The 12,312-nt window shown below is 34.8% G+C and overlaps 1 long non-coding RNA gene across 1 annotated transcript; it reads right to left on the minus strand.

Annotated features, from left to right (window-relative positions):
* Positions 1–509: 509 nt before the first annotated feature.
* On the minus strand, positions 510–6,845 carry LOC107814045 (uncharacterized). The gene is made up of 3 exons (XR_001654473.2): positions 4,627–6,845; positions 1,478–1,734; positions 510–1,328 (listed from the first exon to the last, which is right to left on the minus strand). It is a non-coding gene; the product is annotated as an uncharacterized LOC107814045 (long non-coding RNA).
* Positions 6,846–12,312: the final 5,467 nt, after the last annotated feature.

Consider the following 12,312-nt stretch of genomic DNA (forward strand, 5'->3'; position numbering starts at 1 on the left):
CTTATAATAGTACTCCATATGCTAACATCGTATCAAGGGCTCATGACGTACCTCATTTCAACCATTCCTTTTTTTGTTTTACTTTTCTTTCGCGCAAACGCGTTAGTTTGATCGATGGACATATATATATGTTCGCGCATCCTGTCCAAGTTGAATCGTGTCCAACTAGGTCTATTACATTGTTGAGTTGAACCCAATGTTGATTCTTTTACTCTACTCTGTTAATTGCACTAAACACCTTTATAATATGACTTACTTTTAACGGATAAGGGTTCAATATACCTTTATACTATTCGAAATAGTTTAAAAACATCTTCCGTTTGAATATTCATCCAATTATACCCATACTGTCATACTATTGCACTGATTTGTCCCTAATTTAGACGGACGGACACGCGATGTTGAAGATAAAAATTCAATGATCAATTTTGATTCTCAGCTCACAGTCTCTCGCAGCAAACTAAGTAAGGAAGAAGAAGCTAGAAGGAATAAGGCTAAGTTTCTGGTCGATAAGAACAAAAATACAATTGGTAAAGTACAAAGAACTAAAGACTTAGATCCTTTATCAAGCCAAAATATCAAAGGGACACGTGGAGCAATCTCAGCTTTTGGTTCACTATTTGATGGATCTATTACGGTCCGTCCGATCAAAATATTAGACAAGAACTGTGCAGCTAATAAAGACACAACGGCTAATTTTTATTGTACAAAATTAGTACATTAGGTGTATAGAATTATTTGTCTGATAGCATAAATCAAATACCTCTTAGACACCTGTACATAGGATTATTCTTATCCTTTTACACTATACTTGTATAAATAGACTGTCATCAATCAATGAAAATACACAGAAAAATTCTCAATCATTTTTTCTCCTAACTTTTCTACATGGTATCAAAGCAACAGCTCTAAGAATATCCTAATCTTTTTCTTTTTCAGTTTCTCTTTGCTTTCATTCTCCAATGATGTCCACATCTGAGGTCGCTGATGTCACTTCTGGAAATACTGTCACCTCTGGAAATAATGGGAATAGCATGAAATACCCAAGTTATCCTTACTTCCTTAACCCGTCTGATTCACCTAGAATGAACTTGGTAAACTCATCTTTTGATGGAAGAGGTTATGGAGGATGGCGCAGGTCCATTCTCATTGCTCTTTCTACAAAAAATAAGATTGGCTTTATTGGTGGAGCTTGCCTTTCTCCTAGGCCAGAAACACATGACTTCAAGTTGTCAAGCATGTGTAATGATATGGTGATTTTTTGGCTACTTAATTCTCTGTCAAGAGAGATTGCTGACAGTGTGATTTACTCTAAGACATCCAAGGACCTGTGGGATGATTTAGAGGACAGATTTGGTCAGTCAAATAGTGCAAAAATATATCATTTATAGAAAGAATTGAGTGACCTGATTCAGGGTACTAGTGATATAGCATGGTATTTTACTAAGATAAAAAGGTTATGGGATGAACTAGATACCTTGAACACTCATATCAACTATTTTTGTGCCTGTAATTGTGGAGGAAAAGCCAAAATGGCTAAGTCACTTCAAGATGAGAGGCTTATCAAATTTCTCATGGGGTTGAATGATACTTATGCCTCTATGAGAAGCAGCATCTTGATGTTATCCCCTTTGCCAACTATAGGACATGCTTACTCCTTGTTGATATAGGATGAGAAGCAGAGAGAAGTTTATGTCAACTCCCAATTCCTTGGTGATTCTACATCCTTCCTGGCTGCAAATCAAAACCCTCCAAGTCAGAAAGTTGGAAATTCTGATTTCAAGGGAAAAAGGAACAATCTCAATTGCTCTTATTTCAAAAAAACTGGGCATTCAGTGGATAAATGCTATAGGATCATTGGTTTTCCGGCAGACTTCAAATTCACCAAGTCAAATGCAACAACGGTTGAAGAAAATATTATGAACCATCAGCTCTCACAGGAACAGTTCACTCAACTTATTCAGCTTCTTCAACAAGTGAAAGTTGGACAACCAGGGACTTCAGGTTCAGAAATCAATGTTAATGCTATCAACTGTGCTGGTAAAATACTCAAAAAATCAGTATCTCGTTTCACTTACATTAAAGGTAGCTCCTGGATCTTAGATTCAGGAGCATCTGAACACATGTCTTTTGATTCTACCATTTTCTTAAACCTGAAACCTTTGCCTTATCATGTTAATATCAGTCTTCCTAATTTATATAAAGTAAATATATATCTTGGTGGAGATATATCCATTCATCCTAAAATCATTCTAAGAAATGTTCTTTATGTGCCTTGTTTCAAATTCAATTTGATATTTATTCAAAGATTGTGTCAGCAAAATAATTGTCTCCTAATTTTTTCTGCGATTGGATGTCTGTTGCAAGAAAATTCAGTAAAGAGGCCTCTGGCACTTGGTGAAGCTAGAGATGGTCTATATCTGCTCCATTCCACAAATCTTCAACCTAAGAAGCTATCTAAAGATGTTTATGTTTCATTACCTAAGGAGAGTCTTTCCAGTTTTGTTGAGTCTTTTAAATCAGTTTCTATTCCTATAAAAGCTAATTCCTATGTAAAGTTGTGGCACTTTAGATTGGGACATTTGCCATTTCATGCAATGAAAAACATCAAATCTGTTTCTATTTTATCTTTGTATCCAATTCTGATTTTTCATGTGATGTTTGTCCACTAGCAAGGCAAACCAGATTGCCTTTTCATTCAAGCAAGATAAGTACCAACAAGGTTTTTGATCTAATTCACATTGACACCCGGGGGCCCTACAAAACACCCACATACAATGGATATAGATATTTTCTCACTATAGTAGATGACTTTAGTAGGGCAACCTGGACCTATCTTTTAAGCACCAAAAGTAATGCTTTTTCAATTCTCAAAAATTTCTTAGCTATGATAGAAAGGCAATTTAACACCAAAGTCAAGGTAATAAGATTAGATAATGCACTAGAACTGGGAGGGGGTACAATAATCTCTGAATTTTTTCTTTCTCAGGGAATCATTCATCAAACTTCATGTATTGCAACCCCTTAACAGAATGGTGTTGTTGAGAGGAAGCATAGACATCTTCTGGAGACATCAAGGGCTCTATTGCACCATTCTAAGGTCCCTATATCATTTTGGGGAGAATATTTATTAACTGCTACTTTCTTGATCAATAGATTTTCATCTAGAGTTCTTAAATAAAAAATACCTTATGAGATTATTTTTGAAAAATGTCCCAATTATGATTTTCTCAAATGTTTTGGTTGTTTATGTTATGCTACCACGCCTTCACATAACAGAGGAAAGCTATAGCCTAGAGCCATTCCTTGTGTGTTCTTAGGATACCCCTATGGAATGAAGGTGTACAAATTGATGAGTTTAAATACCAGAAAGATTTTTGTTTCCAGAGATGTACGATTCTTTGAATCAGTTTATCCTTTTTGTTCTATTCCAGGCTCGCCAATCAAATCTATAGAGTCTAATGCTTTCACTGATTCTTTTAGTTCTGATCCTAACATCACAAATGACTTTAGCATCACAACTGATCCTAATACTTCTCCCTTTGCACCTTCTGATTCTATTCTTGAGTCTGTTCCTAGTTCAAACTTATCTCCAGATTTAACTTATTTCACTTCAGATTTCAATCCTATTTCTCACAGTCCCAGTCATGTCCCTCATATTTCTAGTCCTACTTCTCATAATTCAACCCCAATCCCTTTAATAAGATCAGAAACAGAACATAATAAGTCTGCTTATTTGAATGACTATGTTTGCAATGTTGTATTTCTAACTGATGTTACCAATTCTTGTTTTAATCAACGGTTGTTCCTCTAACATATCCTTTTACTGCTTTATTCACCTCTAATCAACATCTACTTAATTCTCTTTCTAATATTGTTGATCTAACTAGTTATTCTCAAGCTGCCATGCACTCAGGTTGGGAGCAAGCAATGGACACTGAGTTTAAAGCCCTAGAAGCTAATCAAACTTAGGAAATTGTTGAGCTTCCGGAGGGTAAGAAAGCCTTGCCTTGCAAATGGGTATATAAGGTAAAACATAATTCAGATGGCAGTATTGAGAGGTTGAAAGCTAGATTGATGATTAGAGGTAATATTCAAAGAGAGGGAATTGATTTCAATAAAACTTTTTCACCCGTAGTCAAAATGACTACAATTCGATGTCTCTTAGCTATAGCAGTTAAAAAAAAGTGTCAGATTTCACAATTGGATGTGAATAATACTTTTTTACATGGAGACTTACAAGAAGAAGTCTATATGAAATTTCCACCAGGCATATCAGCACCAAATACTAATCAAGTTTGCAAGCTAAGGAAATCTTTATATGGTTTGAGGCAAGCCTCTCGTCAATGGTACTCAAAACTTCAAGCAGCTCTAAACTTTAAGGGGTTCAGTTCATCTTTAAATGATTATTCCCTATTCTTTAAGAAATCTGGAAACTCGATGTCTATCGTTGCAGTCTATGTTGACGATATTTTGCTTACAGAAAATGATCATGAGGAACTGTCATATTTAAAGACCTTTCTTGATTCAGAATTCAAGATAAAGGACCTTGGAGATCTACACTATTTCCTTGGTTTGGAAATTCTTAGAGAAAAATATGGAATGATAGTGAGTCAGAGAAAACACCTTGGAGTTATTAGAAGAGTTCAACTGCGAGCATCTACCACTGGTGACTTCTCCTCTGGATCCCTCATGCAAGCTCAGTATTACTTCTGGTGAATTACTATCCGATGCAACCATATATCGGAGACTCCTTGGCAAATTGAACTATTTAACTTATACTAGGCCGGATCTTTCATTCGCGGTCTAACATCTTAGTCAATTTATGCAAGATCCTCGCTTGCCTCATTTTAATGTGGCACTTCGGGTAATTAGATATATGCGCTCAAATCCTGGACAAGGAATCTTCATGATAGCTGAACCTTCTCTCACCTTACTCGCATTTTGCAATGCCGGCTGGGGCGCTTGTCTTGACTCCCGCCGTTCAATCAGTGGCTATTTTGTCAGTTTATGAGGCTCTCCTATCTCGTGGAAATAAAAAATACAGGTCTCAGTGTCACTCTCTTCCGCTGAAGCAGAATATCGATCCATGAGAAGAGTCGTCGCTGAAATCACCTGGTTGACTCGATTACTCACAGATCTAGGATCATCTCCCTCTCTTTCGGTACCGATTCACTCCGATAGCCAGGCCGCAATCCACATAGCTCGGAACCCAGTTTTTCATGAGAGGACCAAACATGTGGAACTTGACTGCCACTTTGTTCGGCAATAATTCCTCTCTGGTTTAATCTCTTTCCTTTGTGCCGTCTTCGTCTCAACTTGCTGATTTATTCACAAAACCCTTGTCTCGGCCATCACATCTCTCAATTCTCGGCAAGTTGGGGGTTGCTTCTCTACCCTCCAACTTGAGGAGAATGTTGAAGATAAAAATCCAATGATCAATTTTGATTCTCAACTCACAGTCTCTCGCAACAAACTAAGTAAGGAAGAAGAAGCTAGAAGGAATAAGGCGAAGGTTGTGGTCGATAAGAACAAAAATACAATTGGTAAAGTACCAAGAACTAAAGACTTAGATCTTGTATCAAACCAAAATATCAAAGGGACACGTGGAGCAATCTCAGCTTTTGGTTCACTATTTGATGGATCTATTACGGTTCGTCCGATCAAAATGTTAGACAGCTACTGTGCAGCTACTAAAGACACAACGGCTAATTTTCATTGTACAAAATTAGTATATTAGATGTATAGAATTATTTGTCTGATAGCATAGCTCAAATACTTCTTAGATACTTATACATAGGATTATTCTTATCCCTTTACACTACACTTGTATAAATAGATTGTCATCGATCAATGGAAATACACGAAAAATTCTCAATTATTTTTTCTCCTAACTTTTCTACACGCGGCAAACTCAAAATAACCCACTTACAATTTTAATACGCGATTTCTTAACCCCACCCGTTAATTTAATCCATAACCGACCCCTCAAATCTCTTTATTTTGATTTTCTTTCTTTTTTCCTTTACACCCTTCTCTTTCTTCTCTATCAAAACACCCTGCCACCTCCTTCACCCGAACTTCACCCAATTCAAATCCAATTTCGAGTCCAATTCAGCCTCCATAATATAACAATGCAGCTCTTTACCATAGTGCCACTCTGTGCCAGTTCTTCTTCACCTCTCCACACAAAGAAAGAAGTGTTGAAACTATAAATACATCAAACTTCCAGCCTTGAAATTGCATATCCTTCACAAAATCCCATATTTTAGCATCTAAAACTCTCTTTTACACCCGGATACGCTGAAATTAGAACATTAAAACTGAAACATTCCTATACGGCATTCCATCAAACACCTTCAGGGAATCTTGAAAAATCCCACATTTGCTATTCATAGACATAAAAGAATCAGCAATATCAATATCCCAAAAACCTCATTTCTCACACAACTCCCATGAACAATTTTCCCAGAAACAATCTCCCCTAATTCACCCAAAATTTTTACTATACTCGACAAGGTAAACTCATTAAGGGTGACTTTACTTTTACATATTTGATTGAAAAGCTTAAAACTTTGCTTAAAGAACTTATTTTTAGTATAACCATTAATCATAATGTTCCAAAGATACTGCCTTTTGTGTTCAATAGAGTCAAAAACAAATTAAGAGTCAACTGGGTTTTGATTAAAAAGTATGAGGAGATGAGTTTGGTTGAGCTATAGCAGAATCTTGGTCAAGTCCATGATGAAGGATATGGGATGTAGTTGTTGGGCATGTTTGAGAGATTGAGATCCAATTGAAAGCTGAAGCTAAGTCAAGGAAATTGGTAGTTGAAGATAAAGAAAGCGTAGGACGTAAAGAAACAAACCAAGAAAATGAAAAGAAAAATCAGAATAAAGATAGTTGACGGGTCGGGTATGCGTTAAATTAAGGGGTTAAGAAATCGGGTAGTAAAATTTTAGGTGGGTTATTTGATTTTGAGTTTGCCACGTGTCTCCCCGTCTAAATTAGGGGTAAATTAGTGTAATAGTATGGCGATAGGGGTATAATTGGACAGACTCAAACGGACAATATAATTAAACTATTTCAAATAGTACAGGAATATACTTGGATATTTTTCGTACTTTTAATGTGAATTGTTAGAAGACAATCTACTTAAGTAATCGACTATAAAAGTCAATTTTCTTTATTTTGTATTACAAAAGTCACTTAGTTTTTGCCATCTTATATAGAAGGTCAGTCATTACACTTTTAAATTTTTAAAGCCAAATATTTTAAAATTAACAAGGCGCCCATTGAAACTATTAATTTACTTTACCGCTTCGAGATCCGACCCGTTATTATTTATACCTTTTTTATTTTTTTAAGTCTTATTAAAAGAGTAATTTACTAGTGGTAATTTATTTTTTTTTAACTCTTGACAAGAGTGGGTTGCTCTAGTGGTAAGCATCCTTCACTTCCAACCAAGAGGCTGTGAGTTCGAGTCACCTCAAGAGCAAAGTGGAGAATTCTTGGAGGGAGGGAGCCGAGGGTCTATCCGAAACAGCCTCTCTACCACAGGGTAAGGATAAGGTTTGCGTACACATTACCCTTTCTAGATCCCACTAATGAGATTATACTGGATTGTTGTTGTTAGAATTTACTATGAGCAAAAAGGCAGCGTTTCATTCAATGTGAGCAAAAGTTCATTCACATTTAATTAGGTAAAAAGGTTCATTAGCTAGTGAAGTTGTGGCCATTTAATGTGAGGAAAAACGTCAATTGGACATGCAAAAATAATCATTTGATATGCTAAATGAAAAGAGCATTGCTACGATAAATGAAAAAGCACTACTAACTTGATAAGTTCAATATAAATAATTAAGATAAGAAATTGATACCAACAAATGCCTCTGAAAATTAAAACTTGCAATCTATAGTAGCATTGATAAAAAAAACATTAAAAGACTAAAGGTACTCTGACTTATATCAGAAGAATAATCTTCTCCAAAAGGTTTGATCTTCCTTAAATTAGTAAAGAGCAAAAATAGATAATCTTTACCATCGAACTATCAAATGCTGCTAATACAGCAACACCACTTTAAAAAAAATAATGCTCGTTGCTCTGCTAATACAGCAATACCACTTTAAAAAAAAATAGTGCTGGTAAAGAAGACTGCCGTGAGCACCTAATTTTTGACTATATTTGAATTTTTTAATATTTAAATAATTTTTAAATTTAATCTTAATATTTTAGCTTTATTTCACCTTTTTATAGGTTTATTTTAGATAAATTGAAAACAACAAAAATAGTCACAGTTTTACATATTAATTGTGTTCTCGTTTTCAAAAGAAAGAAAACGGTTCCAAAAATATATTTTCAACGGGTCTACTCTATTTTTTTTCAAGTTAAGGCTTTTAATAAATGAATTTTGGGTAGTTAGCATTTTTTTTCTTTCTATATTAATCAAGTAGCAGTAGAATATTAACTAAAAAGAAAGAAAAGAAAATCAACAAATAAAAAAGGAAAACAAACAAGAATTGCCACATGTCAAAGATTTCCTCTTATCCTTAGTAACAAACGTTGGCACAATTCCTCACCTGCACATACACACTCACGTATTTCTTGCTCTCCAATTCTCTTCCCCTCACACGAGGCTTGACCATTTTCACTACATATAGAGAGCAACACACCAAAGAAAGAAAAAAAATCAGAAAACCCAGCACCTTTCTTCCACCTAAAATACATCCTTTAATACCCAAAAACACAACAGTAACTCCTTACCAAAACCTCACCTTCCTCACGTTATTTTCATCACCAAAACAGCCCCTTTTACCCCAGCCAAAAATCATTACAAAATCAGCCATAAACCCCCATTAAAGCAGCTCCAAAATGAGTTCCAAATAATCATCAAACTCCACTTGAAATCTGCCGCAAAACCTAAAAAATGCAGCAGTAAAACGACCACCAAATAGCCGCACAAACACCCCTTTTTTCATCTTGAAGGAACCCCAAAATGTCATTAAAATCATCCCATAAAATTAGTTTCATCTCCACCCCAAAATACACCATAAAATACCTCAAAATACACCATAAAAAATCGCAGCAAAACCTGTAGGATTGCATATCAGTGTTCATAACACGCAGCGGAAGATAATAACAATCCTAGGCAGAACTTTTCATGTTTAAAGTTTATTTATATGTCAAAGATCTAATCTAAGACGTACCTGGTGAAGTGAGTCTCGTTTTAAATTTCTTCGATAGTGCGAAGAATCTATGCGTATCCACACCGAGACTGATCCTTGCTATCAACTCTTTGATCAATGAAATCCCGCGAACAAATTGAATGAAAATATTGTGTTGAAATTTTTCTCAAAAATCTCAACTCAAAGGTAGAAGAACAAGAAATAATTTTCTTGTACTAGTATTTTCTATCTTGGCTTTGTATTGTACTATTACTTTCTCAAAGCAATTTTCTTCTCAAGAATAACTCTCTTGATTTTTACATGACTTTACAATATGTGTAAGATCGATATCACCCACACACACACACACACACACACACACACACACACACACACACACACACACACACACACACACACACATATATATATATATATATATATATATATATATATATATATATATATATATATATATATATATATATGAAAAATACAAATCACATGCCTTAGTCATACTTTTAAAATAAAAATATGTAACTCATTTATGGAATTCAATTCTAAATTGAATTCTACAACTTAGTCATACTTTTAAAATAAAAACATGTAACTCATTTATGGAATTCAATTCTAAATTGAATTCTATAACTTAGTCAATGTTTTAAAATAAAAATATGTAACTCATTTATGGAATTCAATTCTAAATTAAATTCTACAAATTAGTCAATATTTTAAAATAAAAACATGTAACTCATTTATGGAATTCAATTCTAAATTGAATTCTACAAATTAGTCAATATTTTAAAATAAAAACATATAACTCATTTATGGAATTCAATTCTAAATTGAATTCTACAAATTAGTCAACATTTTAAAATAAAAATATGTAACTCATTTATGAAATTCAATTCTAAATTGAATTCTATAAATATTAATTATAATTACCAAGTGTATATATATCAACCAAGAGATGTAATTTAATTTTCTTATTTAAAATAGAAAACTTTTTGTTGCACTACATTTGTCTCAGAGTTTCCTTTCGAGAGAGTATACCTATGTACATATGTGTATGGTTATGGCAGGGCAAGGTCCCGACCTTATGTTGTTTATATACTCCTTAAAGGCTTGTAGATAAATATCATGTATATGCGTACTTATATGGCCTTATCGGTCTATGTTTTGAGTGTTCAAATGATCATGTCGGCTTATAGACCCGTATGTGATATATATAAATTTGTATATCATGTTGGGTCCTCCTATGTCGAGTATTCCCTTATGTTTTATTCTGCTTAGCTCATGGTGGCCCTTATGGCCCATTTACCCATGATTGTATGACAAGAAAGATACATTACATTGGTATTCATTTGAGTAAGGCACTTGGTGCCCGTCGCGACCCTCCGATTTGGGTAATAATATCACCTCTCCGAATCAAGTGTAATCAACCTCAATCTTCAAGATTCAGACGGTAATCCATCTATATACACCCACAACAAGGTCGTATGGGTATGATTCATCGGGAATCTTAGCTAAATTGTGACCTCCTGTCAAATTAAGGTTTGTCTGATTTTTTACCTATTCCTATTTGGAATTGGTTATGCATGTGATTCTTTCCTTATTTGTATGTTGTGATTGGTATTTTCCTTATTTTTGTTTAACGAATCAAGGACTATATAAACCCTCCCCCAATTCGCCTAAAAGGGACTTTAATCATTGTTATTCTCTCACTCACTCATTCTATATTATTCTGAAACATGGGCTCTTGGACGGTTGAAAGTCAAGGCCACCGGAATTCGATTAGTTAACCTTTTCTCAGTGCGAGTACTGCCCGAGGTCAATCTAAAATCCTTAGTAAATCTGACACACTGAGTCCTTGGGGTCTATTGCTCTCTTTTCCATTAAAGCACTATTGGGACTGTTCCTCTTGTTTGCTTGTTTGATTATTCGCGATTGGTAAGTCTTTTTGGCCACAACCATTTTATTTACTTTTGTTGTATTATGTGTTCTATGTATTTATGTCCCTGAAACTTCTATGAAGCACTGCCCTACTATGTCACTCACTTGTAACTTTAAATGATCTAAGGTTTTCTTGTGTGTCGATACTGAACCTACCTAAACTCTAAATGTGAGATGTATTTATGACATGTACTCATATAGATGATTCCTGATTCTCCTAAACTTTTTTGGGTCTGCTGTCTTATGTTGATACTTGAGTTTAATCATCACTTTGCCTCAGTGTCTTATTATGGATTGTTGTGATAGCTTGGGAAGTATTCTGCTAAGTCACTTATGCCTAACATGCTGCCTTTCTGGGTTCTACTGTCCATTACGACTTGTTTTCATGCAATTTATGTTTCCCTTTTCTATTCATTTGATCAACTCAATATTCTTCAATACTAGTTGAACCTTTAGAGTAAGCTTTACAACTAGCCTTTTCCCTATATGTGGTCAACTATTGTTGTATTTGATGCATGTTTGTCCCACTTCTGAAATTGAATTGTGGCTAATCTTTAGCATGCTTCCCTAGTTAAGTATTTGCTTAACCATGAACTCTAGCATTGTCTGAACCATTGTGCTATGACCAATACTTAATGTGTTAAGTCTCATGTTCAACTAAGTCATATGTTGTAAACTATGCACACTAGCCTATTCTTATTATGTTTGTGACCACATTCTCATTATGCTCTAATGTTAAAAAACATTCATGTGAACACTGCCCTCTCCTTGTTCCTGTCTATGACTCTGCTAGATTCTCATGTCATTTATCTGAAGTCCTTTAGGCTAATTCTGAACTATGCTTTGCTTTGAAACTCTATTTGAAGTTGTTTGCTAGCTTATGATGTTCGATCTTGTCACTTTGAACTTACTTCTAAAACATAGTATGAACCAACCCTATGTATGCCTTGTGCACTTACCAATACTTTATATGATCCTTCCTATATGTCTTGGTTAGAACTGTTGTTAGTTACAGCTTTAAGAACTAAGTGTGAACTTCAGAGTTTGCTTAATTAATTTAGTAAGTAGTTTGTCATTTGTTTGGTTTGCAACTGATGGGCAAGTGAGTCCTCCATTTGGGCCTAGTATGGGTCCATGTATGAGTTTGAACCTTGCAATTGACACTCTAATGTTTCTGGGGTGTACTTGGATCTA

This window comes from Nicotiana tabacum, chromosome 12 (genome assembly GCF_000715075.1).
Source record: "Nicotiana tabacum cultivar K326 chromosome 12, ASM71507v2, whole genome shotgun sequence".
Classification (NCBI taxonomy): domain Eukaryota; kingdom Viridiplantae; phylum Streptophyta; class Magnoliopsida; order Solanales; family Solanaceae; genus Nicotiana; species Nicotiana tabacum.